The sequence below is a fragment of the Pleurodeles waltl genome, chromosome 8 (assembly GCF_031143425.1).
Source record: "Pleurodeles waltl isolate 20211129_DDA chromosome 8, aPleWal1.hap1.20221129, whole genome shotgun sequence".
Taxonomy (NCBI): domain Eukaryota; kingdom Metazoa; phylum Chordata; class Amphibia; order Caudata; family Salamandridae; genus Pleurodeles; species Pleurodeles waltl.
In genome coordinates this window covers 1,451,299,770-1,451,325,524 of record NC_090447.1, presented here as the reverse complement: position 1 = coordinate 1,451,325,524, position 25,755 = coordinate 1,451,299,770, and the positions used below count along the sequence as shown (strand labels likewise).

General features: G+C 45.6%; 1 protein-coding gene across 4 annotated transcripts in view; it reads right to left on the bottom strand.

Annotated features, from left to right (window-relative positions):
* The window catches only part of BCL9 (BCL9 transcription coactivator), a 505,695-nt gene extending 480,554 nt beyond the window's left edge, over positions 1-25,141 (bottom strand). For 3 of the 4 annotated variants that reach the window (XM_069202615.1, XM_069202616.1, XM_069202618.1), the window contains exon 1: positions 24,848-25,122. The gene's annotated coding sequence lies outside the window, so the exon portion shown is untranslated. Of the gene's footprint in view, positions 1-24,847 lie in introns of all 4 variants that reach the window. The other variant, XM_069202611.1, reaches the window with a different exon arrangement.
* Positions 25,142-25,755: the final 614 nt, after the last annotated feature.

The window sequence follows — 25,755 nt, the reverse complement described above, 5'->3', positions numbered from 1 at the left end:
AACACAGAGGGCAGGGAGGAAAAGTATCATAAAAATCAATGTAACATGGAGGGTGGGCGGATGGGGACAAAAGCAACAGAGAACGAGGGCAGGGGTGAAGCAACATGAGAAGAGGGCAAAGCAAAAAGAAGGGCAGCAGCCCAAAGCAATATAGAGGGGAAGTACCCCAGGGAGACTGCTGGGAATGACATGCAGTCTAGTCGAGTGCTTAAACAAAAAAGAAAAAGTAGTGCCCCATTAAGGGAGCAGTGAAAGGACACAAGTACTTCAGCCGTGGTACAGGAGAGGGACAAGCACAAGAAGCGGAAGTGAAGGCCACACAGCAGCATATGAAAAGCAAGCAACTTAGATTGACAGTGAAGCTAACAAATGGAAGCAATGGGTGGCTTCTAAGCAACATAATGACTCACAGATGATAGTGCATGCGCTATGTCATTCAAGGGCTAAAAATAGCCACTGCTTGGACAGAGAATGAGTCATTGTCTCCTGGCTGAGGCACTGGCTCTGGCCTAGAGCTGTGTGTAGCTGAAAGGTTCTCTAGCACTGAGCGGTGGCCCATGAGCAAGCACAGTCTATCCAAATCTAGTTTCCAGCACCTGGAGGTCATTTGGATAGAGTCCATCTAAAGTAAATATGAAAAAAATAATACGCCTGCCTGCTCAATTCAATAACTGCTTTGTCTGTAGCCAAGATTCCTCATGCCTTATTCCTCTGTTTCACTTGGTGGTGTAATCCACTGAACAAGACACAGGCACTAGCTTACCCTGCTTCTATCTTTCTGGCTGTCAGGTTCAATGTGGCAGTGATGGTTTTGGACACAGAGGCTTCTGCCTCATTATCCCATGCTCTCCAATCAAGAGAAGGGAACTGAGCTAGATAAGAAAGACATTCAATCATGAGCTAAAGTCCACTCTGTGAGTTGTATTGTTCACAATAGGACTCGAAAACAAAGCAAAATGCTTCTGTGCTCAAGACCTAAAAGGGTTTGGCTGGCCTGGCATCTTTTCCAGGCTTTTATTTGACAACCGAATGTCTTCTGAGAGTTGTAGCCTTGGTTGACTTAAATTGTGTCAAGTACTTGAGAATGATCGACAACAGAAAAACAGAGGATTGGAAACATGATGTTCATCTGACCTGAAGTGTCAGTATGAGCCTCAACAGAACTCATTTATTTCTTTCGTACGAGTGTCTCTGACTGATCGTTACACATAGGCATCAAACTCCTTCCACGCGAAGATGTCTTTTTATCAGTGAGTGAAAACTTGGGTTCTTTTCAGTTCACCCCAATTGCCTCGACACTCAATGAGCCAGACAGCAAAGGAATTGTAGCACCCCTTCTGTCTGCAGTGCCCCTCACTGTACACTTCCATCCCTCATTTTGTCCAATTTCTTTAAACGGGGAGTTGATCGCCGGAAAGGGGTTGATTTGTGAGTTTGATCGTTGTTAGTATGTCTCTACTGTTTCTTTTGATGTTTTGTTTTTGTATTTATTGCTGATTCCAGCTGCACTCTACTGGTGATACACATACTATTGAAGCTCGGCCAAGACGTGTATCTAGGGAAGCATTTCTAAATGTAACTGCATCATGCATACTTGTTTATTGGATTATCCTCAGATTGGTGAATCTGTACTCATCATGGAGGGGAAGATACGGGATGGGAGGGGGAATACCATTTTTGAGGTACCGCTGACCCATCAGTTGATTGCGTTCAACGTGGTTTCCTTCACGTGCCAGGCTGAATACCCAATACAGATGACAGTGATCACCGTGTGAATTGTACTATGCTTTTCACAAAACGCAATAAAGATATATTGGAAAAAAAACAGGGAGTGGGTCTCTGCACTTCATATCAACTTCCAAATGTTGCATGGTTTGAATTAAGGGTGAGAAACTTTGTGATTTTCTTTCCTTGTGAACTATGAGTAATTTGCGCAAAATAATACGCATTAGGTGAACACTATATTGCCAGTCGTCCAACTGAAACTGTATGTGAGGTCATACATACACGACCTACAAAAGTAATTTCCAATATCAATTGAGGCTTGTTCCAGAAAAGTACTTGTGGGCAAGGCATACTTCTGAGTCTCAGTTCCCGCAAAGCATTTACTGCACAATCTCTTCTGCTATGGATAAAAATGACGCAAAAACACCTCACTGGGAAGAGGGAAAAAAATTAAAATACATGTAACACGAAAATCAGTAAATACTCAAGATTTGCTTCCACAAGGAACATTTTTCTCAGACAAAGAATGTGAACAGCTACTAAGGTGTAATGGGTCACAACCGTGGTCCTATCCATGCGCCATGCACTGCGCACCACCGCACCACAGCAGGGGGTTCCACCGTCATGACATGCCCCATGGTTCAGGGGTGCAAAGTGCTCATTCTCAGCAGAAAGGCGAAGCACTGATACTGCTAAATGCTCTGCACATGCATGCTTTCTGAGTAAAGTACCAACTAACAGATCCTTGGACATTTCTACATCACTGCTTCTCTAGAAGGACATGGTACGTGACTTTAATTCTGTAGTGATGTGGGCACATGCACTGTGAATACTGGGCCCCCAACAAGCACTATGTTCTCAATGCAAATCATTATACCTGCCAAGAAGATAAACTTTGATGGCTTGGTCAGAGATGTGGGATTGTGACATAATTCCTTGAAAATTGGTAGCATCAAGTCATGCGACAGTTGCAGACACTATAATCCTACCGGAAAGTGTCAGCTATGTATCAGTTTAAGGGAAACAACTGTTCTCTTGGTTTATTGATTCAAATCAACTGTACACATTGTTTAAATTACAGACTGAGCAATGAAACAAAATCAGCCCAAAATACAGTACACCCTTGCTTGTTGTGGCTGAGAAGACAGCAGATGATCCGTAGTGGTCACTACACTACTAATGGCAACCTCTAGACCAGGCTTCTCCAATGAGTAGCTCGCGAGCTACTGGTAGCTTCCCAGCTACCTGTAAGTAGCTCTCCTATGTTCAGCCCACTTTACTAAATTTGAAGCTTGGCTGATTTAATACATGCATAACACAATTGAAAAGTGTGTATCTGAGATGAAAATGTGTGTATTTTCATACCTTATAATCTTATGTTTGGAGAAAAATGGTTGAATTTACAAAATATATTTTAAGCTGATAGTTAAGTGATAAATCATGTGGCACTGGGGGAGACTTTTTACTAATATAACCTACTACAATTGCCATTGCAGTAATGGGTGCTATTTATTAACCTATGTAAAGGAATTCCAAATAAACAATGCCTTTTTTACGCTGCTTCTGGCAACCCTGCCTGATGCACTGAAGTGATGACTGCTGCAATCCTCCACTGAGGTGACCACTGCCAGTTATCTTCTACAGCGTGCCCACCAACGCAATCCTGTCCGATGTGGTCATTGTTACAGCACTTAATTTATTAGTACCCCAGGGTGATTTTCATTAAGCACAAGCAGCTCCTACTATAGAAAGGGTTAAAGACACCTGCTCTGGGCCTTTTTTTCCAGAAACGCAGAAACTGGGAAAATAGGACAGTTTTGAATTAAACTCAATTGGTGGCCTTCTGTGGCATCCATTATCCAGAAAGCTAGACATCCCGCATTTGTAATGCCGATAGGTGTTGCTGTAAAGGAATGTTGTATGGTAATGTGAAGAATTACAAGTATATGGCATGGGCATGGATATATATTTGTGTGGAAGCAAAGAACTGATTAATAATAATGGTGTAGGTTAAACACTCAGCTGACAGTTACTTTGTCAAGCCAGACCTAAACATCCATGTAGGTTATTAACTCCCTTGCTCCCATAAGTTCTGCTGCCAGAGAAAAACATCCTAAACTATCTACTTATATAAGGCATTTTAATAACAATAAAATGTTGTGTGTGTGCCCCTGAAAGTTCAAGTTCAGAATGATCCCAGCTGTGTGGATGGCCCTTTTGTGGAAGCACACAACATTTGCCCAATCAAAGCATGTATTCCTGGATCCCAACATGTGGCAGAGCCAAAGGCGATCTCTAGTGATGCTCAAATAATTGTCTGGCAACAGCTGCACTGTCAAGCTAGACCATAAAAAGGTTAAAATGACTAAGCTGCAGCATTAGACCAATAGCATCAAACATGCCAACCTTAAAAAAATATCCAGTGCGGTCCTTTTTCAGATTTGCAGAGCCAGTATGCTGCTGGGTGTGCAACCAGAGTCTAAATTCTTGGGAGGCTGAAGGATTATTTGGAGGGGTCACCCACTTCACACTACCCTGCAAAATGTGTTAGTAAGTGATCCACACGGTGCACTTTACGCCACCATATTAAAATATTCTTTGTGGCTGAATAAGGCGGATGGAATATGTGAAAAAATAATTAGCAAGATAAGTTACAAAATAAGCACACAAAACACTGAACACGTGCATGTTTAATTTGCACGTTTGACCTTGTAGTTAATTGTTGTTACAAGCTCCTTGCATCTGCTGATGAACTGCTAGGTGTGGTGGAACAGCATGAGTGTGTCCCACATCAGTGCTCTCCTTTGATTCCCCACTCTGGTGCTCTCCTTTGATTTCCCCACATGAGTGCTCTCCTTTGATTCCCCCACACTGGCGCTCTCCTTTGATTCCCCCACACTGGCGCTCTCCTTTGATTCCCCCACACCGGAGCTCTCCTTTGATTCCCCCACACTGGTGCTCTCCTTTGATTCCCCGCCCTGGTGCTCTCCTTTGATTCCCCCACACTGGTGCTCTCCTTTGATTCCCCGCCCTGGTGCTCTCCTTTGATTCCCCCTCCCCACACACACTCTGGTGCTCTCCTTTGATTCCCCCTCACTAGTGCTCTCCTTTGATTCCCCCTCCCCACACACACTCTGGTGCTCTCCTTTGATTCCCGCTCACTGGTGTGCTCCTTTGATTCCCCCTCCCCACACACTCTCTGGTGCTCTCCTTTAATTCCCCCGCCCCACACACTCTCTGGTGCTCTCCTTTGATTCCCACTCACTGGTGCTCTCCTTTGATTCCCCCTCACTAGTGCTCTCCTTTGATTCCCCCTCCCCACACACACTCTGGTGCTCTCCTTTGATTCCCCCTCACTAGTGCTCTCCTTTGATTCCCCCTCCCCACACACACTCTGGTGCTCTCCTTTGATTCCCGCTCACTGGTGTGCTCCTTTGATTCCCCCTCCCCACACACACTCTGGTGCTCTCCTTTGATTCCCCCTCACTAGTGCTCTCCTTTGATTCCCCCTCCCCACACACACTCTGGTGCTCTCCTTTGATTCCCCCTCACTAGTGCTCTCCTTTGATTCCCCCACCCCACACACTCTCTGGTGCTCTCCTTTGATTCCCCCTCACTGGTGCTCTCCTTTGATTCCACCTCACTGGTGCTCTCCTTTGATTCCCCCTCCCCACACACACTATGGTGCTCTCCTTTGATTCCCCCTCCCCACACACACTATGCTGTTCTCCTTTGATTCCCCCTCACTAGTGCTCTCCTTTGATTCTCCCACCCCACACACTCTCTGGTGCTCTCCTTTGATTCCCGCTCACTGGTGCTCTCCTTTGATTCCCCCTCCCCACACACACTATGGTGCTCTCCTTTGATTCCCCCTCACTAGTGCTCTCCTTTGATTCCCCCTCCCCACACACACTATGGTGCTCTCCTTTGATTCCCCCTCACTAGTGCTCTCCTTTCATTCGCCCCTCCCCACACACACTCTGGTGCTCTCCTTTGATTCCCCCTCCCCACACACACTCTGGTGCTCTCCTTTGATTCCCCCTCACTAGTGCTCTCCTTTGATTCCCCCACCCCACACACTCTCTGGTGCTCTCCTTTGATTCCCCCTCCCCACACACACTATGCTGCTCTCCTTTGATTCCCCCTCACTAGTGCTCTCCTTTGATTCTCCCACCCCACACACTCTCTGGTGCTCTCCTTTGATTACCGCTCACTGGTGCTCTCCTTTGATTCCCCCTCCCCACACACACTATGGTGCTCTCCTTTGATTCCCCCTCACTAGTGCTCTCCTTTCATTCGCCCCTCCCCACACACACTCTGGTGCTCTCCTTTGATTCCCCCTCCCCACACACACTCTGGTGCTCTCCTTTGATTCCCCCTCACTAGTGCTCTCCTTTGATTCCCCCACCCCACACACTCTCTGGTGCTCTCCTTTGATTCCACCTCACTGGTGCTCTCCTTTGATTCCCCCGCCTCACACACACTCTGGTGCTCTCCTTTGATTCCCCCTCCCCACACACACTCTGGTGCTCTCCTTTGATTCCACCTCACTGGTGCTCTCCTTTGATTCCCCCTCCCCACACACACTCTGGTGCTCTCCTTTGATTCCCGCTCACTGGTGCTCTCCTTTGATTCCCCCTCCCCACACACACTCTGGTGCTCTCCTTTGATTCCCCCTCACTGGTGCTCTCCTTTGAATCCCCCGCCTCACACACACTCTGGTGCTCTCCTTTGATTCCCCCTCACTGGTGCTCTCCTTTGATTCCCCCTCACTGGTGCCCTCCTTTGATTCCCCACACCGGTGCTCACCTTTGATTCCCCCTCACTGGTGCTCTCCTTTGATTCCCCTGCCCCCCTCACACACACTCTCTGGTGCTCTCCTTTGATTCCCCCCTCCAGACACACTATCTGGTGCTCTCCTTTGATTCCCCCTCACTAGTGCTCTCCTTTGATTCCCCCTCACTAGTGCTCTCCTTTGATTACCCCCTCCAGACTCACACTCTGGTGCTCTCCTTTGATTCCCCCCTCACACACACTCTCTGGTGCTCTCCTTTGATTCCCCCCTCCCCACACACACTCTGGTGCTCTCCTTTGATTCCCCACACCGGTGCGCTCCTTTCAGCCCTGACACCAGTGTTCTCCTTTGAGTATTGACAGCTCCTTTCAGCCAGCACACAACCTGTGTAAACAGTGTTAACTTATCTCCTAACTCAACCACCTAATGCAGGCAGGCGACGCCCGCCTTGTGCGGCCTACACCGGCTCACCAGCCGGCAACCCTCCCATGAAATCGGGTGCAAAAGTCTCTCGCCTCAGGCAAGGAGCAGCAGCAGCTCCCAGCAGTGTTAAAAGAACTCGTCTTTTTACACAACACATTTCACAGACTTACTGCTTCCAAGCGTATAGCACTCAGTTCAGACAAGTGACCTGCTCATCCATACCTAGTTCAAAGAACGAACGTTTAACTCACTGAGCATTTCCCGCAGCACTGAGGCTCCACTGAACCCACGTATACAACTGCACTACTTTTTTAAGCACATGGCACGATATCAGGTCAAATAATGTCACACTAAGGTTAAAAAATAATATTATCCCACTACGATTGCGAGTCTCACCCACCAATCTCCTATTAATGATGAACAGATCTGTGCTAAGAAACAGGGATCCATTCTAGCCACCAATTCAGTTTGTGCTGTGACAGCTTTACTGCTGTAACTGAGACCCTGCCAGCGTTTCAGGTCGAGCGTGCTAGTGCCCTGGCCTGTTGTAATCTATCTGTGGGCTTTAATCACGCCCACTGCACACCACCCATCACTATCACTCGTTCATGGGCTTGCCTTTCAAAAATCCTTTGTTATCATTGGTAAATGCTGTACTTTTGTCCCGCTTTAGGGCAGTTTTGTTACCACCTTGGCCATCGAACATGTTACATGGATAATTGCACATTTGCCGATACGTCTGACTGCGCGCGAACTTCTGTTTCTTTTGGTGTCTCTCCTTCCTGCTCATGCTCATGGCGGGTGTGGCGCTTTGAATCGGCTCGGGTATGTCAACTGTTTTACTTTTCATTTTCAATTTATGTCGCAAGAAAAGTCCAGTTAGAAATTTGCAACGCTAATAGCTCTAACTCGAGCAAACGTGAGACCCATTGCATTGTAAATGCTTGCTTATTTGAGAAGCACTAGCACTGGCCAGCGAGGTGCCTAGGAAGAAAGGGGGGGAACACGTGGGCAGTTATTACCTGGTGAAACTGCAGGCTAGGGAGGTGGCGCCCGTGCTGACAAGATGCCCCATGCCCTTTGGAATGGTTGGCAGGGGCTGACGAGTTTTTTGGTAGATTTTCAAACAGTAAACGGAGACCGAGGACATCAGAGTTCAGCAAATAAATATGCATATTTTGGATAATTTCGACAAGTGAAGTTGGGAAATGATTATGCAAGGTTCCAGGTCTATTCCAGGAGTTTCTCTTGTTCATGTACCTGTGAATCCTGTTGTGTCTGTTTAGGGATTTCTGGGCACACGAGAAGAGAAACAGGACATACACCTGAATGTTCTAATTTCCTGGATACCTGTAAGACCAGACCCCTAGCCACCAACCTTTGCTTTAGCAAAGGCAGCATGTTTACTGGCATTGAAGATTAAGAAACAAAAACAAAAATAAATTAACTATAAATCCAAAATGAAAACATGTAAAAAGAAAGTTCGTAATGGATAAAAAAATCTAAAATAATAAAAACATTAGGGCACAGTAAATTCTCAGTGCTTTAAAAATAGTAATGTTACATTAATTTAAAAGAGCATGTTTGAAATCCTAGATAGAGTAAGTATTAAAAACATGGCTAGTTCATTTAGGCTAAATCTGGGGCTAGAGTAAAGGTGAGGGTTAGAGCTTTTGTTAGGATAAGGTGGTTAAACTTAGAGAAAGGGACAGATTTAGGGCATGTGTCATATTTTCAAAATGGCATTCTTAAGCGTGATTTCTTCATTACGGTTAACTTGATGAAAACTATGTAGCTAGAGTGTCTTCACCTCGGGGTAATTAAAAGAGTGTTCCTTCTTGAAGATCTGCTCTTGTGGCTCCCTTGTGGCAGCACTGTTCCTGTGTTTGCAGAGAGGTTTTGTTTCTGTATAATTGTTTTCTTTTGTGATTGAGCTCTTCTGTTCCTGTACATTATGTTTTACTCCTCCGGCCTGAGAGCCAGATAAGCTGAGATCCTCTTTCAGGTTGGCCATCACCCATTGCTAACGACCTGTTACTACACCAATGGGTCCCGATAGGTGGAAATACATTTGTGAACACAGTTTCTCCATGAAGGTAAAACTCATCCACAGCGGAGAGGCCTCGCATATGGTGGAACTCCTACAGAACAGACATCTCCCGAAGGAAGCTAAAAGCAGAGACAAGTGGGAGTTTTTTTGCGTGGGGACGATTGCAGGCAATGGCTCAGTTTGTAAAATGTTATTAAAGATTATGCTTACGACAGACAGACCTAGACTGCCACCGCACCCCTCGCTGCCGCCTTCATAGGGACACGCTTTATCTATTGCTCAAGGATCTGCTGTTTGACAAAAGGATCTCCTTCAAAGTCTGATGTTCTATACTTGGAGGCATTTTTTTTAACTACACAGGTTAGTTTGCTAATCTATGGAGTACTTGACTCAGCCCAACCTGGAAGTATCTTGATTAGGATTCTTTGAAGACCTGTGACACAGCATTCTTTATCCATGCGTCAAACCTCTGGCTATCCATGCTTCAAACCTTTGGATTCAGACAACAGCAACAGGTGATCACCTCGGCTTCCAAAGACATGGTAAAGATTACTTTCTGAGTCAGATGTAGCCTACAGCACGTGCCTTGCATGGCTTTGCACCAGTCAGTGCCAAAAGGCTTTGTGTGGCACACAAGCACCATATTACACTGGGGATCAAAGAGCGACTTTCAAAAGCAACTATCAACTTGATAGGCTGTGTGATCAACCCACATTCCAACCGCAGGACCCGCTAACATGTAACCGTTTGGAGTGCTTTGCTAGAATCATATACAAATCAAATCTTACGAAGAAGTTCGGGATGGACTTTTTTTCTTAAGGGATTATTTTGGTTATGTATCGTCTTCTCATGGCAGCATCCTCAGGAGCCCCCCTTGAGAGGAAGAAAGACCAACACTAGTCTCAACAAACTGCTGCACAGACACTCTTTCTCCCACTAGTGCATCTCGATGGCACTGCGATCAGCATGCAGTGCAGTTGATTTAGATCCCTGCAACAGTGAAAGTCCAGGAGTCCCCAGAAAGAGTAGACGAATTCTATGCCCATTCTACTGTTTGACCCTTGTACGGATGTGGGATACACCTTGCTACACATCATTTCAGTAGGGCATTAACTCCCTTCTCCAGAGCATTCCTTTGGCAAATTCCACCGCGTACGGAAGCACATACCAAATGTGAAGAAAGTTGTGTATTATATGGTGTGGTTGCACAACTTCAGAGTGTAATACACCTACCAACCCCTTTAGGACCTTTGTGTTATGTCTGTCAAACACTCAGTTCAATCCTAGGTTGCTGTGGCACTGAGCAGCAAGGCTTACACAGAAGAACAAGTTAAGCATTTAACAGCATCAAACCATTTAAAGAAGAAATCGACACAACATTCAAGAAATCTGACACCAATTTATAAAGATAGGCTGTATTTTTATAAGAATTTTGACACTAGAATGAAAAAGATCCACTGGTGGCTCTGAAGCTATAGATTTTACAAGCAATAATAAATCAGTGCAATTTCACTCAACCGTGAACGAGCCACAGCAAAGTCAACAAATACTTACAAACTTTTTCAAGGAAAACTTAGGTAAGTGTCAATTTGGTTGGTTAGAAATGCTTGGGATGACCAACTCCGGCAGGGAGCTAGTCAGGGTGACCACCAAGGTCCTCAAGAAAAGTTATCTTCACAGGGAAAGCAATCCTTCAAGAGTTCCACGTGTTGCAATGGATTCCTACGGAGTGGTACTGATGCAAAGGATGAAAGATGCTGAAGACACTCTATGGATGATGCGGATGTGAAAAAGCCAACAGGGGTCTTCCTGCAGGGATTCCTTTCCACGAAGATGATGAGGAGGTCCTGGGTGCAGGGTTGACATCCCACAAAGTCCTCTACAGTTTGGTTGAAGTTCAGTTGCCCCTGGACTACCAGTCACCCACTGTTGCGCTCACAGACCAATCCTTCCGGAGTTGATAACCTGCCTTTTGATGACCCAGTAAATCTCCAAATGCACTCCTGGGCTCAGGAAACTCAGGTGCAACTCTGTGCATTGAGTCTTGGTCCTCATTGCTGAACGGCGGTAGTGGTGGCAGCTTAAAGACTTCAGGCTACCAACATGCCCCGGCAGGTGTCTTCAGCTGTTATGTCCCTGTGCTGCGAACAGGAGGCCAGCCAGCTGGCCCTTGGAGTTCACTTGGCTTTACTGTGCTCTGGAGACGACTTCTCCTTGAGCAGGATATAGCAGGCACAGTTGCTGTCTTTGCTAGCCACCATGTGCAGCAGGTGCAGTCTTCGGCAGGGCAGCCTCTCTTTGCTAGTCTCTCTGTGCAGCAATTCAGTCCTTCTCCGGCCCTTCTTCCAAGTCGGTTGAGATTTGAGGTCTGGGGACCAGGGGTGCCATTCTTCTGCTCGGAAAATGCCCTCAGGGTAGGATGTGGTTGGTAGCCAATGGGCTACCAGATTCCCTCTCGCCTCGTAACCACTTCCAGTGGAGTGTGACATCTAGCTATCCCAGGGTACACTATTCTGCTCGCTCCTAAGATGACGATACTCCTTTCCTGGTGTACAGACCTCTCTAGCCCACTCCCAGAGTGTGGCTACCTCAGGGCTACACGCTGCTAGGGAAACAAGGTTTGCAACTGGTTTCCCCTTTCTGCTCCCTGTACCAGCCTGTCTACCTCAACAATAGGGGCAGCCCGGTGTCCCACATCTGCGCTTCAAAAACGGCTTCACCTTTGAAGACTGCCTTTTGGGGATAATACCTAAGTGGCTTCCTACAGGAGGGAGGTGACACCTCCCTGGCCTGCAATCCCTCGTTGTCCTTCCTGAGAGTCATTAGAAAGTCTCACCTAGAGGGCAAAACACTGTACGTAAAGCAGGCTCCCTGTGTGCCTGGAAAGGCACAGAAGTTTTAAAAGCAACAAAGTGGCAGCTTTGCTAAAGCTGCATACTGCAAAGAGTTACATTACTTTCGACCTGGGATACAAGTTGAGCTAAATGTAACAAGTGGGCGCACTGTTCGGGAGATAGCACAGCTTAGGGGTCAGCATGTAACCCTGTACTCCCCAATTGGGTGACCAAGTCTTTCCACAGTAAAACAGTTGTTTCCTGTATTATGCTGTCACGACATATAAAGTACATGTCCTGCCTGTGTCATGTGCTCGACCTTGCCCTTAGGGCGTGGGAGGCCTGCCTGATGTGTGGCTTACACACATCCAGGGGAAGTAGTGGCTTTGCCATTGTGCGCGACTGCTCTACCAGTCTGCAATGGCGGACTTGTTTTACTTGGGGGATCGCCAAAGTGGCACAATCAGTGCTGCGAGTCCTGTGGTACCCTTCTAACTGACATACCCTGGTTACCAGGGTACTATTTACGAGGGACTTACAGGTAAGCCAGCCATTTCCAATTGGTTATAGCCAAATCGACACACGTTTTTAGGGTCAGGGCACAGGCACTGTCTGGTTAGCAGACCTCAGTGCACTCTCCGAGGCAAAAAACCAGCAGCGTCAGTTGAAAAAACGTGGGGTTGACCATATAAAATGGGCATTTCCTCCTACTATGTGCCACTGGAATTTTATCCATATTCGCATACATCAGTCATCCTACACATGCATAGCCCTATAGATTTTCTCTAACTCACTCATCAGCGCAAGCACAAATCATGAAGACACCTCAGATATGGTGGATCTCATCAGACAACGATCAATACATCCGTTTCATCAAAGAAACATGGCTCGCCTACTTGAACCCTCATCATTGACAAACTCCTCTCTTACATCCACAATAACTCACCAACTACGCACCCACAAAACTGGTGGCATCTTACAGTCAGACACAAACCATTCTAAAGCTTAAAGCACTTTCAGCAGCATTCTCCTCTTTGAAATGCTTCTCCTCTACACTAACATTCACACCCCTCAAGCTCACCACACTACCACGTATACTGTGCCACCGGCTACAAAATGTATCCTAGGATCCTTACCATTCTTAACACCAGCCACCACCGCTAGTACCAAGAATGCCTACCTCGGAAATGTCAGATCTCAGTTGGTTTCACAAATAAAACTCTTAAGACTATTGTGGATTTTGCACAATGCAACTTAGATCACACATCACTACCCCAACACCCTCTACATGCAACAATCTAACACAGGTCAGTTTTGTCCTGCCCTCTACCCCCTGCCTGAATACCCCAGAGTAGTCTGAACTAGAAATGCAATCAATTTCTACCTCACAAGCCTGGTCCCGACAAGAGTGAAAAAAACTCAAGGCAACAACTACCTATACTTTCAAAAACTCACGGATTTCCTTGGACAAAACCATAACTCTTTCTCCTATGCACACACCTCTGACAGTGACAACGACCTTCACTTTCAATGCTACTCTCAGAGTGGTATTAACACTTTGCAGCCCCCTTGCATGAAACCGTGAAATCGAATAACCTCTGTCCCTGGTACATCAAACACAGTGAACACAAAAAACAGACTTATCCGCAAGACTAAGAATATGTATAACACCCTAATCACCACCTGAACTCATCACTGTAAAAGCAAAACAAAAAAACTCGCAGAGCATCATCACTTCTAACGCCACCTACACTTTCTCAACCATCTTGGAGGCCAACAGCAAAAGATAGACACTGTTCAAAGGCGTGTGGAAGTGTATTCCAGCCCCGGCACTAAACCATTGCAGTTCAGTCCAGAAGCCCTACGACATTAATGAATATTGCATACAACAAATTGACAACACCAGGGAAAATAATGACACCATAATTAGAAACTGACCAACCACACCCAGCCACTCTGGCACTCCCTGAAAAGGAAAGAACATAGGAAGTAACAGCAACACAGAACTCTAGCCAATATTCCACTCACACAATCATGGACATCGACCCACCACAATGTCAGGATAGCACAAGTGACACCGCAACACTCCGCTCAAGCGGACATCACATGGTTCCTCCCTATCCCCACCCCCCAAATCCAAGAGGTACCACCTTTAGCCCATTAAAAATCCATTTATTTCTAAAGTTCAAGGGGAAGGGCAAGTGGAAACCGGACAAAGTAAACATGTCTCTCACAGGTACTTGGAGGCCTGGTATACAGCTTCTGTTGGTAAACAGTCCCTTTGTAGCCAATAGGGGTTTGTATCTGTCCCTTGCTCATGATTCGATGGTGTGATTTGATAGCTTGCATGGCTATCTTCCCTATTCTTTTGATTTGTCCTGTCCTATCTGCATTTCGGTCTCACCATGTTTTACCTTCATGAGTTGTATCCTGACAATGTTGATATGTCAAACCTTCTCTACTGTGCATACATGACTATTTTCTCCCTTTTGTGGGTCTTTCCCTGCTATTCTGCCACTCGTTAGGCCCCCATTCTCTTTATATCTCATTAAACCACTGCCGCTTGGCTATGTCACTGCTGTCTGCTGCTACATTTGAGGGCTGCCATCTTTGAACAGATACAAAATCATTCCAAGATGGCTGCCTGAGTCTGAGCATGTACAGCAGTCATCCTTAAATGTGTTTAGTTAAAAAGGTGGGGTGCTGCACACACATGCCTGGTGGCCATCTCAAAATTGTTTTTATTTTGTTTTAAGAAACCACAATCACAGATGTCTGCCATACCTGTGGATGATGAACAACAGAGAAACTATTTTAAGATGGCCACTGTGCAAGTGCACACATAACTACCAACCATCCCAGGATGGGGAGCATTGACAAATCAAATAGGCGCCTGCAGGCCAGGCCCATTGGCTTTGCCAATGCTTTTTAATTTATGCCTCTTCTGCTGCCATCTTGGCTCCTTGATGTAGGGGTAGAAAGTGCAGTGCCAATTGTACCAAAGGGCAAGCCAGAAGTACTGACTGATGCACATGAAGCATCCATTGCTAATATGTCCAGATCAGTTATATCAACAATGATTTATCGCTGCCTGCTCTGAATAAGGGTTTAAAGTAAAAAATACATCTTATCACGTACATGAATTTCCACCTACAAAGAAAGCAATGGTTACATTAACAAATAAACGTGGTTTAAAAATTAAACTACACTTTTAATGGCCGCCTGCTTAAAAATACTATAAGTGTGAATGATAATTGCTTCTGTGCCCTGTAAGAAACCACGTAGCTCTCAACTTAGCAGAAAGTAAAATATTCCAATTTCGAAATCTTATCTGGAGCCCCAGGGATGCGCATTTTGCATTTTCAACGCCCCTGTTGGAAATGGGAACATCTGGGCTATTTGTTTAAAAAGGTTTTGGCAATTAATCTTAATAACACGTGCTGATGCATTGCCAACTTGGCCCTATTCCTCATAGGGTGTTGCAGACACAGCCTCGCAGGCCAGAGATTTGTCCTACTTCTTCAGCCTACAAGTTACTCTGTTACACTGTAATTCTTGAAAGCCAAAATAGAGTGCAGGTTTCGGAGGCCGATAGTAAATGCTGTTTTTGGGGGGGGGGTTACGTTTTTAAAAGTCTTTTGAAATGTATTTCTCAATACCCTCGAGAAAGCTCCTTAGATACGGAAAATTGTGTTTGGTTGACAAACGGATATACACGTACATGTAAATATCCAGACAAAAGGAGACTTTTATTCCAGCTGAAAAGTCTAGATTAGAGCATGGATTCTTGGATTCCAGGTGATAACGTAGCCACAAGATGACATTTCTTTTGTAGAGCTGGGTATCTGTGCCTTCAGAACATTCTCTGTTGGACAACAACCCGGAAATGCAGGCGAGCGTTGGATCTTCTTACATTTTAAGTTGTATTTGAGTTTTCACATAGCTCAGAAATAGTCAAATGGTCATTAGACTGCTTTTCATGGACGTCAGATAATTATATAGTTTATGAAACAAACCGTAATGGATGTTGGTACGGGCAGGTGCCCAGAACTCTCCTCTGAAACACGCGGCTGCTGCACTTGAATGTGCGAGCACGGAATACTGAGGCAGTGTAATCCAAAAACCATCTAGGCCTCTTTAATCCATTTACAGCCCCTTCAGATGACTTGCAGCTTTCTACTTTCTCCGTTTGTGACGGATTTTCGCTTTTCTCTTCCTCCGACTTTCCCATATGTGTCTTTTGCTCGCAGTAAATGCTTCAGGCACAAAAATAAGTGTCGGCCCTCAAAAATAAAAGCCGGTGCCCTGCACCGGAAACCCCCGGCTCAAATTAAGCACTGGATTATACACATTAAAGAGTGAAGATGGTAGAAGTATCTAGTAATTGAATTGATGTTTAATAGATTAGAGTGAACCGTCGATATCTAACAAAGGGAGCTGCTTTCCCAGAAGAAACATCAATGAACAAAATATAGAGACCTCTTTCAACCAGTGCAGTCTATGATGGGTTCAATAATGCAGCATCTGAAAGGGCAGCTTCAGTCTTGTAGCTAACAGTACTAAAACTGCATCTAACGAAGGACCAAAAGTGATGCAAGTACAAGAGAAGAGGGGATGACCACAAGGAAAAAGTACATGAAGTGCAAGGAAGCTGGAGAGAGGAATAACAGGAACCCTACAGAGGGGTGCTATAAACCTAACCATAGGGTGACAGCAGACAGAAACAGCCCGACAGCAAGTATGTGGATCCGCCTGGATACCAGAAGCACTGGTAGGAGTTAGTAATTATGTGTTTCTGAAACAGATGTTAATTCAGTCAGCTTTTGGAAGATGAACCAAAAGGTTCTTGCCTAATATCTGTGGGTACATTATTCCAACTTTTGGGAACAAACCCATATAAATAGTGACAATGCTTGCACTGAAAAACATGAGGAACTATTTCACATATTTAAAGTACACTGAAACATATCACATGACATTATTCCATAGATGGATTGTATTCAGAAAACAAACTTTTTTTTTGTTTTGCTTTTTTACAGCAGCAAGTCTTTTTCAAAAATGTAGACAGGACCCAAAACATAAGTCAGACCTACTGGATTTAGCAATGCTTGTTACTTTTATAGTTAAGAATTTGTCATCAATGAGTGACATGGCCCTCTTATGCTATGCATACCGTCTGAGGAACAATATGTGAGTCAGTGCTTTAGATGTGTCGGAAAAGGTTATTTTTATCTTCATGACATCAAAGCTTTGTTGGTCGACTCATCACCTTGATGCTCAGTAAGTGGGCTTTGTAGCTTTTTGCGTATTCGTTTTAGGGATTATGACAGACAGCGTGAGGGTACATTGCCTTTAAGCTGGAAGAAAAACGTTATTAGGTTAATCAATTCTTTCACTGAGCTGATGTAGTAAGACATCGATAAAGTTAAGGAGACCAAAGCTGTTATGGTAAACTAATGAATTTGCATCATTATGTTTAATATTCATAAGTACATGTACTGCAATCATGGTCTTCAAGGAGTCGGTAGACATGCTCCTAGTGTTCCTGTTGGAACTGTCCCGGGGCACAAAAACATTTCCTTGTAAAACCTGATGAAAGCCCTGGACCCATTTGCCTGGTGAATATAGGGGCTGAAACATGTCAACTCATATACAGAGGGTGTAGGGTCATAATTTCCATATACTCCCCATATTTCTCATTTTAAACATACCAGGAAACACCACTAGTAAAAGGGATACATTAGGTGTTTTCTAGGTATTTTTAGCATAAGACCCATGAAGAAGAAAATATCTTAAGTGCTTCCTGGGATATGGTTGAACCAATCCTTGTTTTTAGGGACCGGGATGAGACCAGATGATGAAGCATGACACCAATAGGGTGTGTGAGGGTCTTCAAAACGATACAGAGTCATGTCCTATAAGAGGAAATTCCCAACAGAACTTCTAGAAGAAAACATGTGAAAACATCAGAAAGAAATGACTAAGGTGCCAATGAGGTGCAATCTATAAACATAAACTAAGAATACTCCAGGCCCGCACTCTTGTTTTCACAAACATTCATGGTACCTGAGTCGAATTACAGGCTGGTTTGCGCAGTGGACTCTTGAATTGTATGTTGCAGGGAAGTCTCCCAACCCAAGTCACTCAGTCCCCCACTGACAACTATCTCTATTAAAAAATGCAGCATGCATGAGATGACTGTTAAATGCACAAACAGCAAAGGGGGGGATTAGGTAAGGTATGTGAGGGTGCTAATACCCTAGCATTCAGTGTGCCTCCTAAAGGCAGCCTCTTTGAGGGGGGAAAGGGGGTCCCAAGAATCCCCCAGACATCCCCTGCAGATGGGTGCAGTCACTCAGTGCACCAGTCTGCAAGGGAAACTCTCTATCCTTTTGAGAGTGCAGGCAGTTTGCAGCCTGTATTATGAAAAACAGAGCTGCTTTTAAATAGCTGCTCTCTATTTCATTTGCATGTGCAGACCCAGTGCTTAATTTGTGCTTGTTGTTTCCGGTGCTGAGCACCGGCACTTATTTGTGAGGGCCGGGGCTTATTCTTCTGCCTCAAGCATTTGCTACGAGCAAAAGACACATATGGGAAAGACGGAAGAAGGAAAAACTAAAAAGCGTCATAAAGGGAGAAAGTAGAAAGTTGCAGGATGAGCTGAAGGGGCAGGGGTGGCTGTAAATGGATTGAAGAGGCCCGAGATGGCTTCAGGCTTATGCTGCCTCAGTATTCAGTGCTGGCAGATTTAATTACAGCAGCCTCGTGTTTAAGAGAAGGGCTTTGAGCACCGGCACATCTTTTTTTACAAATTAAGCACTGTGCAGCCCTAAGGCCAGCGTATTCTTTGCTATACGGCACACTGTCCCCGTTTGTGCCCGGCGCACCTTTTGAAAAGTGCGCCATGGCGCAAACAGGGAAAGTGTGCTGTATTCGTAATATGACCCCATGTGTTTTAGAACGGGCCACAAATGAGAGCTCTGCAGCAGCGGAGGAAGGCAATACGAGGTTTTCACAGTGTCTGTCAGTGGGTCAAAAAGGTGTTCAAAATACATGGTCATCCACTTTTTGCCTTCTCTGCAGAGCACACAAAGCAATGGCTCCATATTCTTTTGTAATTGTGATTCTGTGCGAAAGAGGCACAGAGTTGTCAAAATATTGACAAGACCAAAGTGAAAGAAAATACAGTGCTTACGGGTGAGTGGGTGTGTGTTTGGGAGGTGGTGATGTGAAGGAGATGCCAGGATATGCATTCGGAGACAGTGACAAGAGGGTGCTGAAGTGGAAAGAGATGAGACTTAAGGTATGGAGATTTGCAAGCTGCACAGAGAAAAAGGATCTACATCTCTAAGATGGAGAAAGGATAATGGAGTGATTGAGTCAATCTGAAGACCACTTCCCCTTCCACAGACCTCAATAAGGTTTTATTCACAGTCTCTCAATTTCAGAATTGAACCATTTACAATGGTAATTTTTTACAATAAAATTATGGTTTATCTTAAACGGCTAACACTGGCAAAGCCAATAGTCCTGGCTGGTTTTCAGTAAATGTCAGCTGTTGAGTTATTTATTTGGATGCAACAGAGAAAGCTGTGGGACTAACCAAACACCAGTGGAGGCACACTATGGAAATCACAGAAATTTAGTTTGTGTTTAAGCCGCGCCTTTATTTACACTAACCACTCCCCTCCCTCCCACTTTTTTTTGCATCCCACTTAAAGCCTTGCCCTTATTCATCCTAATGACCTCTCAATCATGGTCCAGAACCTGTTTAGTAGCCTCTTACCAATCCAGCAAAAGCGCTTTGGTGCCTCCAAAGCGTCATGCAGCGCTACAGAAATGCAACTACCATGTAAAGAACAGCATTTCCGCTTCCTTTACCGTCAGATGAATCTGCGTCACACAAGCTGGGCCCAGACCCACAGTCAGAGGTAACAACAACAAATCAACAACCGTGGGGCCAGGAGGGGCACTTCAGGGTTCATGTGCAGATAGCGGGGGGTAGCCTCCGTTAAACACCGCCGGGGCCAGTTTAGCGAGGGAAGCGGCCCATGTGAAGAGCCCCTGTGAGACGGGCAGGGCCGGTCCCGGCGGGCCGCTTCGTATGGATTTTATGTTCACAGATGAACGAGGGGAGGAGCCGCCATAACTCACTCCGCGCCGAGCGTAAAATCCATACCAAATGGCCTACTGGCACATATATTAGGAAGGCGGCATTTTCCTGCAGCTCCTCGGGGGTGGGGGGTGGTATTCCCTCGGGGCCTGGACTGACAGAAATGGCTACATTTTTCTTGCTTTGACCTTTAAGGAGCACAGCGGAGCAGCCCGTGAACGTGCGCGGCCTCACCACCCTCTCCCTCGCGCTGTTATGAGTCAGAGATGGTGTTCCAGCCCGGTACGGGAGAGATAAGTCACTGGTGGCAGTTCCAGTTGGCCAGTTACAAATGGGTTCTACTGGATCCAGTATTAGCGCAGGAGTTTCGGCCTGAACCGCTGTAGAGAGCACTTCAGTTGCATTTTGTTGAACAATGTAGTCCGTAAATTGCAGCTGCTATTTTAATTCCACTAAAGTTTTTTTTAATAAAAATATTTTATTTGTAATCGTATGCTTAAAAAAAAAATCTGTATAAGACACACTTAAGACAAACTCCTTACAATGAAAGCACTAAGCGTTAAAAAAAAAATCCTTACAAAATGAAAACGCACATATCAAAATAGTAAACATAAAAACACATTATAAAAAATGTTACATCTTAAGAAAAACAACGTTATTCCTCAACTAATTATTTAAACTAGTCGACGATTCCTCGGCAATACATCAGACACAAACCACAGCTGCACATTCCCCATCTGTTGTTTCTTTGCAGAAAAATCCTAGGGCAAAAAAAAAACTGAAAATTATTCAGCGTAAAAAGTTTCAAAACATTGGATAAGATGATAACCAGTTTACTAGAGTGACTGACGGCCAAGCCGGACTGTCTGAGTTTGTGGCCTGTAGATCACGGCATGCTTCGCTAGCTTGTGTTCAACTCACACAGCCACTCTGCCAAAACGCTTGCCTATTTCTTTTTGGATTGATTTATTTTTTATAGACCAAGAGCTTGTATAAGGTTTTCAGTCAGCTACAGTGTTGCTCCATGAACAGTGACACACCAGGGCCGAGGAACAGCCCCATTCACTAAACAACTTGTTACACCCAATTGTAACATTGTTGACTAGGGTTCAAATTACTACAATTCATAAACATGTTAGTTTCTTGTTCGAGACCACCTTGTCATCCAAACAGTGCACTTCTACGTACGTACGTACAACTAGCACATCCTTCTCCGATTTCCTGCAGTTTGAAATACACGAGGAAACAGGGCAGCTTTGTACCACCCTAGCTCCTCAAACTACAAGTGATAAGAAAGGGAAGCCTTAGCATTTTCATGTCCTAACATCTAGAACCCACAGACACTCGCAAGCCACGTGGCCTAGGAATACTGTTTTGATAAACATACCCCTTATCTTCTGAGACTTTTTTACAACTACCTCCTAGTAACCCTCTTCTTAGCTGGTGTGCACGTCATTAGGTAACTTGGCAAGAAACCCCTTAAGGAATCTGTACTTTAATCTATGGTCACCATCACCTCAACATTTCCTGTAAGTGAACTGAATTCATTTATCAGTCCTCAACTTTTCACTTCCAGTTGGTAATCCGACTGTCCTTCTAAAATACATCAATAAATACATACATACGTATTCATTTTCCATTGCTTTTGGCCTTTGTGGGCACCCTCTGAGCAGTACTGATTTCATCAATTCAACTCTGTTTTAAAATATGTGCAGAATATTTAACTTTACTCAAAATATTTGAGGTCTCGTGTTGGATTATAAATAAACCCTCCAAACTTGCACTTACCACAAATATTGTAGAACTGGAAGTAGAACACTAAGCGCCTTGACCACACCTCAAATATGCCAGCTATTAACATAATATTGCTGTTGAAATGTTATGCTACTTCCCAGGGCAAAATATGTCCCATGGAAAAAAAAAAAAACTCATGGCAATTTGCTGTTTATATGCAGCTTGTTGCCAGCTTTGCAATCTTTTTAAGCAACTTAACGGTATTGAATGTGTTAACCTCATACAGACAAAGGTTGGGGAAGCATAGGGTATGAAAAGGATGTATGGAAGTCGTACACAGACTCTCATCCACCTCAGATAAATGAGGCGGAATGAACCCATCTCCTGCAAGTTGGTCATAGACCCACGAGTCAAGGGCCACAGACTCACTGGGCCACAGGTTTCAACAAATTAATATGCACAATTAGTTCATTTTGTATGTGTGCGGAATTATATGACGTCAAGCTATTACAAAGCAACAGCACGATGTACACGTGGGGGAGAGATTGCTACAAAGTACTTGAAAAACCTGACTTTCAAGATTTGAAAGGTTTGCCATCTCCCGCGATGTTGTTCATCTTAAATGGGACACCACAAACTATGTATCAAAGAAATCTGAAATAAGACTGCAATTATAACTTTTTTCCAGCCCTGCAAACATATTGCAATATCAGGTTTAAAATGGTCACACGTCAGAGATTTGCAAATATAATAACAGTACACATTTTTGTATATTTTTCTTAAGGAGGCCTTCCATCTCACCTAAAAACATTTCCAAAATGTCGGACTTAAGTAAGTCCGAAGGGATACATAAAGAAAGCATTTAAACTGGAGACCGGTTTAGTTTTGCCTTTGTTGGGAACTCATGTGGTGAAGTGTTTGAGGTTTTTTGTTGAGCACCTACTGAAAACAGATCCCTCTAGCCATTTGCACCTCACACAAAGGTGAAGCAGGGACTAGAGGTCGAGAAAAGAGCATGACCAACTCCTTTTCAACAAATGGTTGCACACAAAACAGTGTACTTTCTAAAAGTAAAACCCAAACAAAGATGTAATGCACACAAAAGACTGTACTTTTTAAAAGTAAAACCCAAACACAGATGTAATACTGTTGTGATTAAAACCCATCTAAAATTCTAAACATGGCACGTGAAATTGTGTGGCAGACCCGAATTAAACAATAATGTTTCCTTTCCACACGTTTTGCCCTTGTCTCTTTGGAGGGAAAGAGGCCTGTGGTGGAAGGGGACTCTGCAGCCAGGGTGAGGAAGAGGAGGCCTTTGCCCCTGAAACCCAGACTGACATACAAGCAGAGACCTCAAGTTACCATAAGTAAGGTGTGAACATCTCACACAGTCCTGCTTTCTGCTTCCTGGTACGTAGGGATCTGCACTATAAAGGGAAACACTACCATAGATATCAAAATAGACTGTCCCCTGGTGCATCTTCTCCGTTGCTGTTCGCTCTCCGCCAGCGGGTGCGTCATGGCTGCCAATCCCACCTGGGTGGCATCGAACCCCCTTCACAGTCTATTGCTATACCTTTAAAAATCAATATTTTCAGGTGTTTGCACAATTCACTAAATTTAACTGACTACAACTCTTATAACGCACCTCTTTGTTAAAATAAAAGCCCAGGGCCTCAAACATGGTGTTTTGTGTGTAGCCACCCCAGTGTCAGAGAGCGTCTCTCTGCCACCTGATAAAAGTCCCTCTGCTGGGAGGTGGTTGCTCCGGAGTCTGTAGGAGTAAACTCCAGGATCCACTCCACTTGCCACTGGGTTTTCAGATTCAATGTCAGCTCTTCTGCGGTCAGTATCAACATGATACAAGAGAACACTTCCTGTCCCATGACACAAGGAATCACTTCCTGTCCCAGGATGAATCATTAGAGACCACTCTCAGTTTCAGGGTCTACTCTGTAAAGAGTGAACCATTACAGGTTCCACTCCTTAAAGGGTATCCCAGAGCCAAAAGCCACTCCTCAGAAAAAAAGGACTGACTCCTCGCAGAGCACCTACAAGCCTCAGGATTCACTCTCCAGAGAGCAGCCCTGGCCCTGAGCAACTTCTCAGAGAGACCCTGTACTCCAGGATCCACCAAGGGAATATCAACAAGAGTGACTCCTTATGGCTTTTACGGTCCCTGTGTGCGGTCCTCGAAGAACACCATAGTCTTGGGGCTCATTCACCAACAAATACTATGTTCTAATGCTGACTGCAACCTAGCTCCAAGAGGAAGCTGCGCCCAGGATCCACTCTTCAGAGAGTACCTAATACATTGTGATCCATTCCCGACATTATCCCGGGAATCCCCTTCACAGTGAGCAGCCCCGCAGAGCATCCAATAAAAAGCACCAGAGCCACTCCACAGAGAGAACTATGTCACAGGATGCACCCAGAGGGCATCCAGCTCAACGTGATCTAGCCCCGAAGATCCACTGCTTTAAAGGCCAATCCTAGCCCAGGATCCACTCCACAAAAAGAACTGTACTTCAGGATCCATTCGGATAGCAGCTAGAACAGTGGTCCACACTTCACAGAAAAACCATCATCCACTCCTCGGAAAGCAACCACAACCATGTGACCCAGTCCTGTTAGTGCCCTGTGAGCCACCGCAGACCTGGATGTACTTCACAAAGGGAACAGCATCACCAGATCCTCTCCAAGAACACCAACTTTGTGATTCACTACTGATAACCCCAGGATCCAGTCCTCCGAGAACACAAAATCTCATAATTCGCCGGTGGAAGCAGCCCAAGAACCCTCGGTTCAGAGATCAACCACAAAGCCCAAGATCCACTCCACAAGGAGAGCTGCACCCCAGGATGGACTCTTGCAAGATTCACGGGGATCCACTGTTCAGGATTTAAACACTGCCCAAGGTCCACTCAAAGGCGACCGCGACACACTCTCACGAACAACAACTGCACCCCCTCGGTTCCATCGAGAGCACCAAGAACACGGCGATCCATTACAGACAGAAGCCACGGGATCCACTGCTGGGAGAGCAGCACTTCTAACACAAGCGCACGGCCCCAGCCCCCGGATCCACTCCTCGCAGACAGGATCCACTCCCAGGCACGCAGCGGCAGGCTGAGCAAACAAGGCAGCAGCAGGAATGCAGCCTCGCTTACCTTGGTGTCACCAGGAGAGCGCCTCCAGATTCCTCCCCCGAAACTGAGCAGAGAAGTGAGCGGAGCCCGAGAGAGACCTCTGTCCTGCAATCCACGGGGCCCCGACGGCCAGCCACCCGCCACACATCAAAGCAACTTGGCCGGGGGGACACTTTAGGGGCCTATTGTCTGCCGTGGTCTGGGCCGCCTGCCTGTCGGCTCCCCCCTCTCGCCAGACTTGGTACGGCCCAGGCATTCATGCCAAGTAGCTTTCACACATGGAAGCTTGTCTCAAGCAATTGCTGACAAGCCACAAACAAGACATTCTCCCTCCTCCTTTCCCTCCTCCTCCACCCCCCGCCCTCCCCTCTGGTCTCCCACCCTCATTCCTCCCTCCACAGAAGGCCAAGGAGAGCTCCAGTGACAGGCAGGCTCGGCCCGGCAGCAGACACAGGCAGCGCGCTGCTGCTGGGGACCCGGAGGCGGGGAAGAGGCAGCGGCGTCTGCGGAGGGAGGCTCGACAAATAAATAAACACCAGGAGCGGGGGCGCTGAGCGTAGCGCCCTCCCTCACGAGACACCGCACAAGCACCGGGGCGCTACTGGTTCTCCGCTGCTACACAAGTGGCAGCAGAGAGGGGGCCGGGACCCAAAAATCACAGCAAATTAAAATAACTTAAATAAGAAAAATGCCTGCAAATATGTCCTTGCAAAATGCCGCCCATCCCCGGGAACCTCACTACTCATCTTTTATCAGGAGGTGGCGGTGGTTGGTTCAGTGGGTTGGGACCTCGAGATCTACTTGGCGAGAGACAAGACTGGATAAGCAGCTCGAAGTGAAGCATGATTCTCTAGGCCCCTTTTCTTTAAGTAGCCCCAAGAGACAACCAGGATGCACACATTTCGACTTGTAATTCGCACTATAAACCC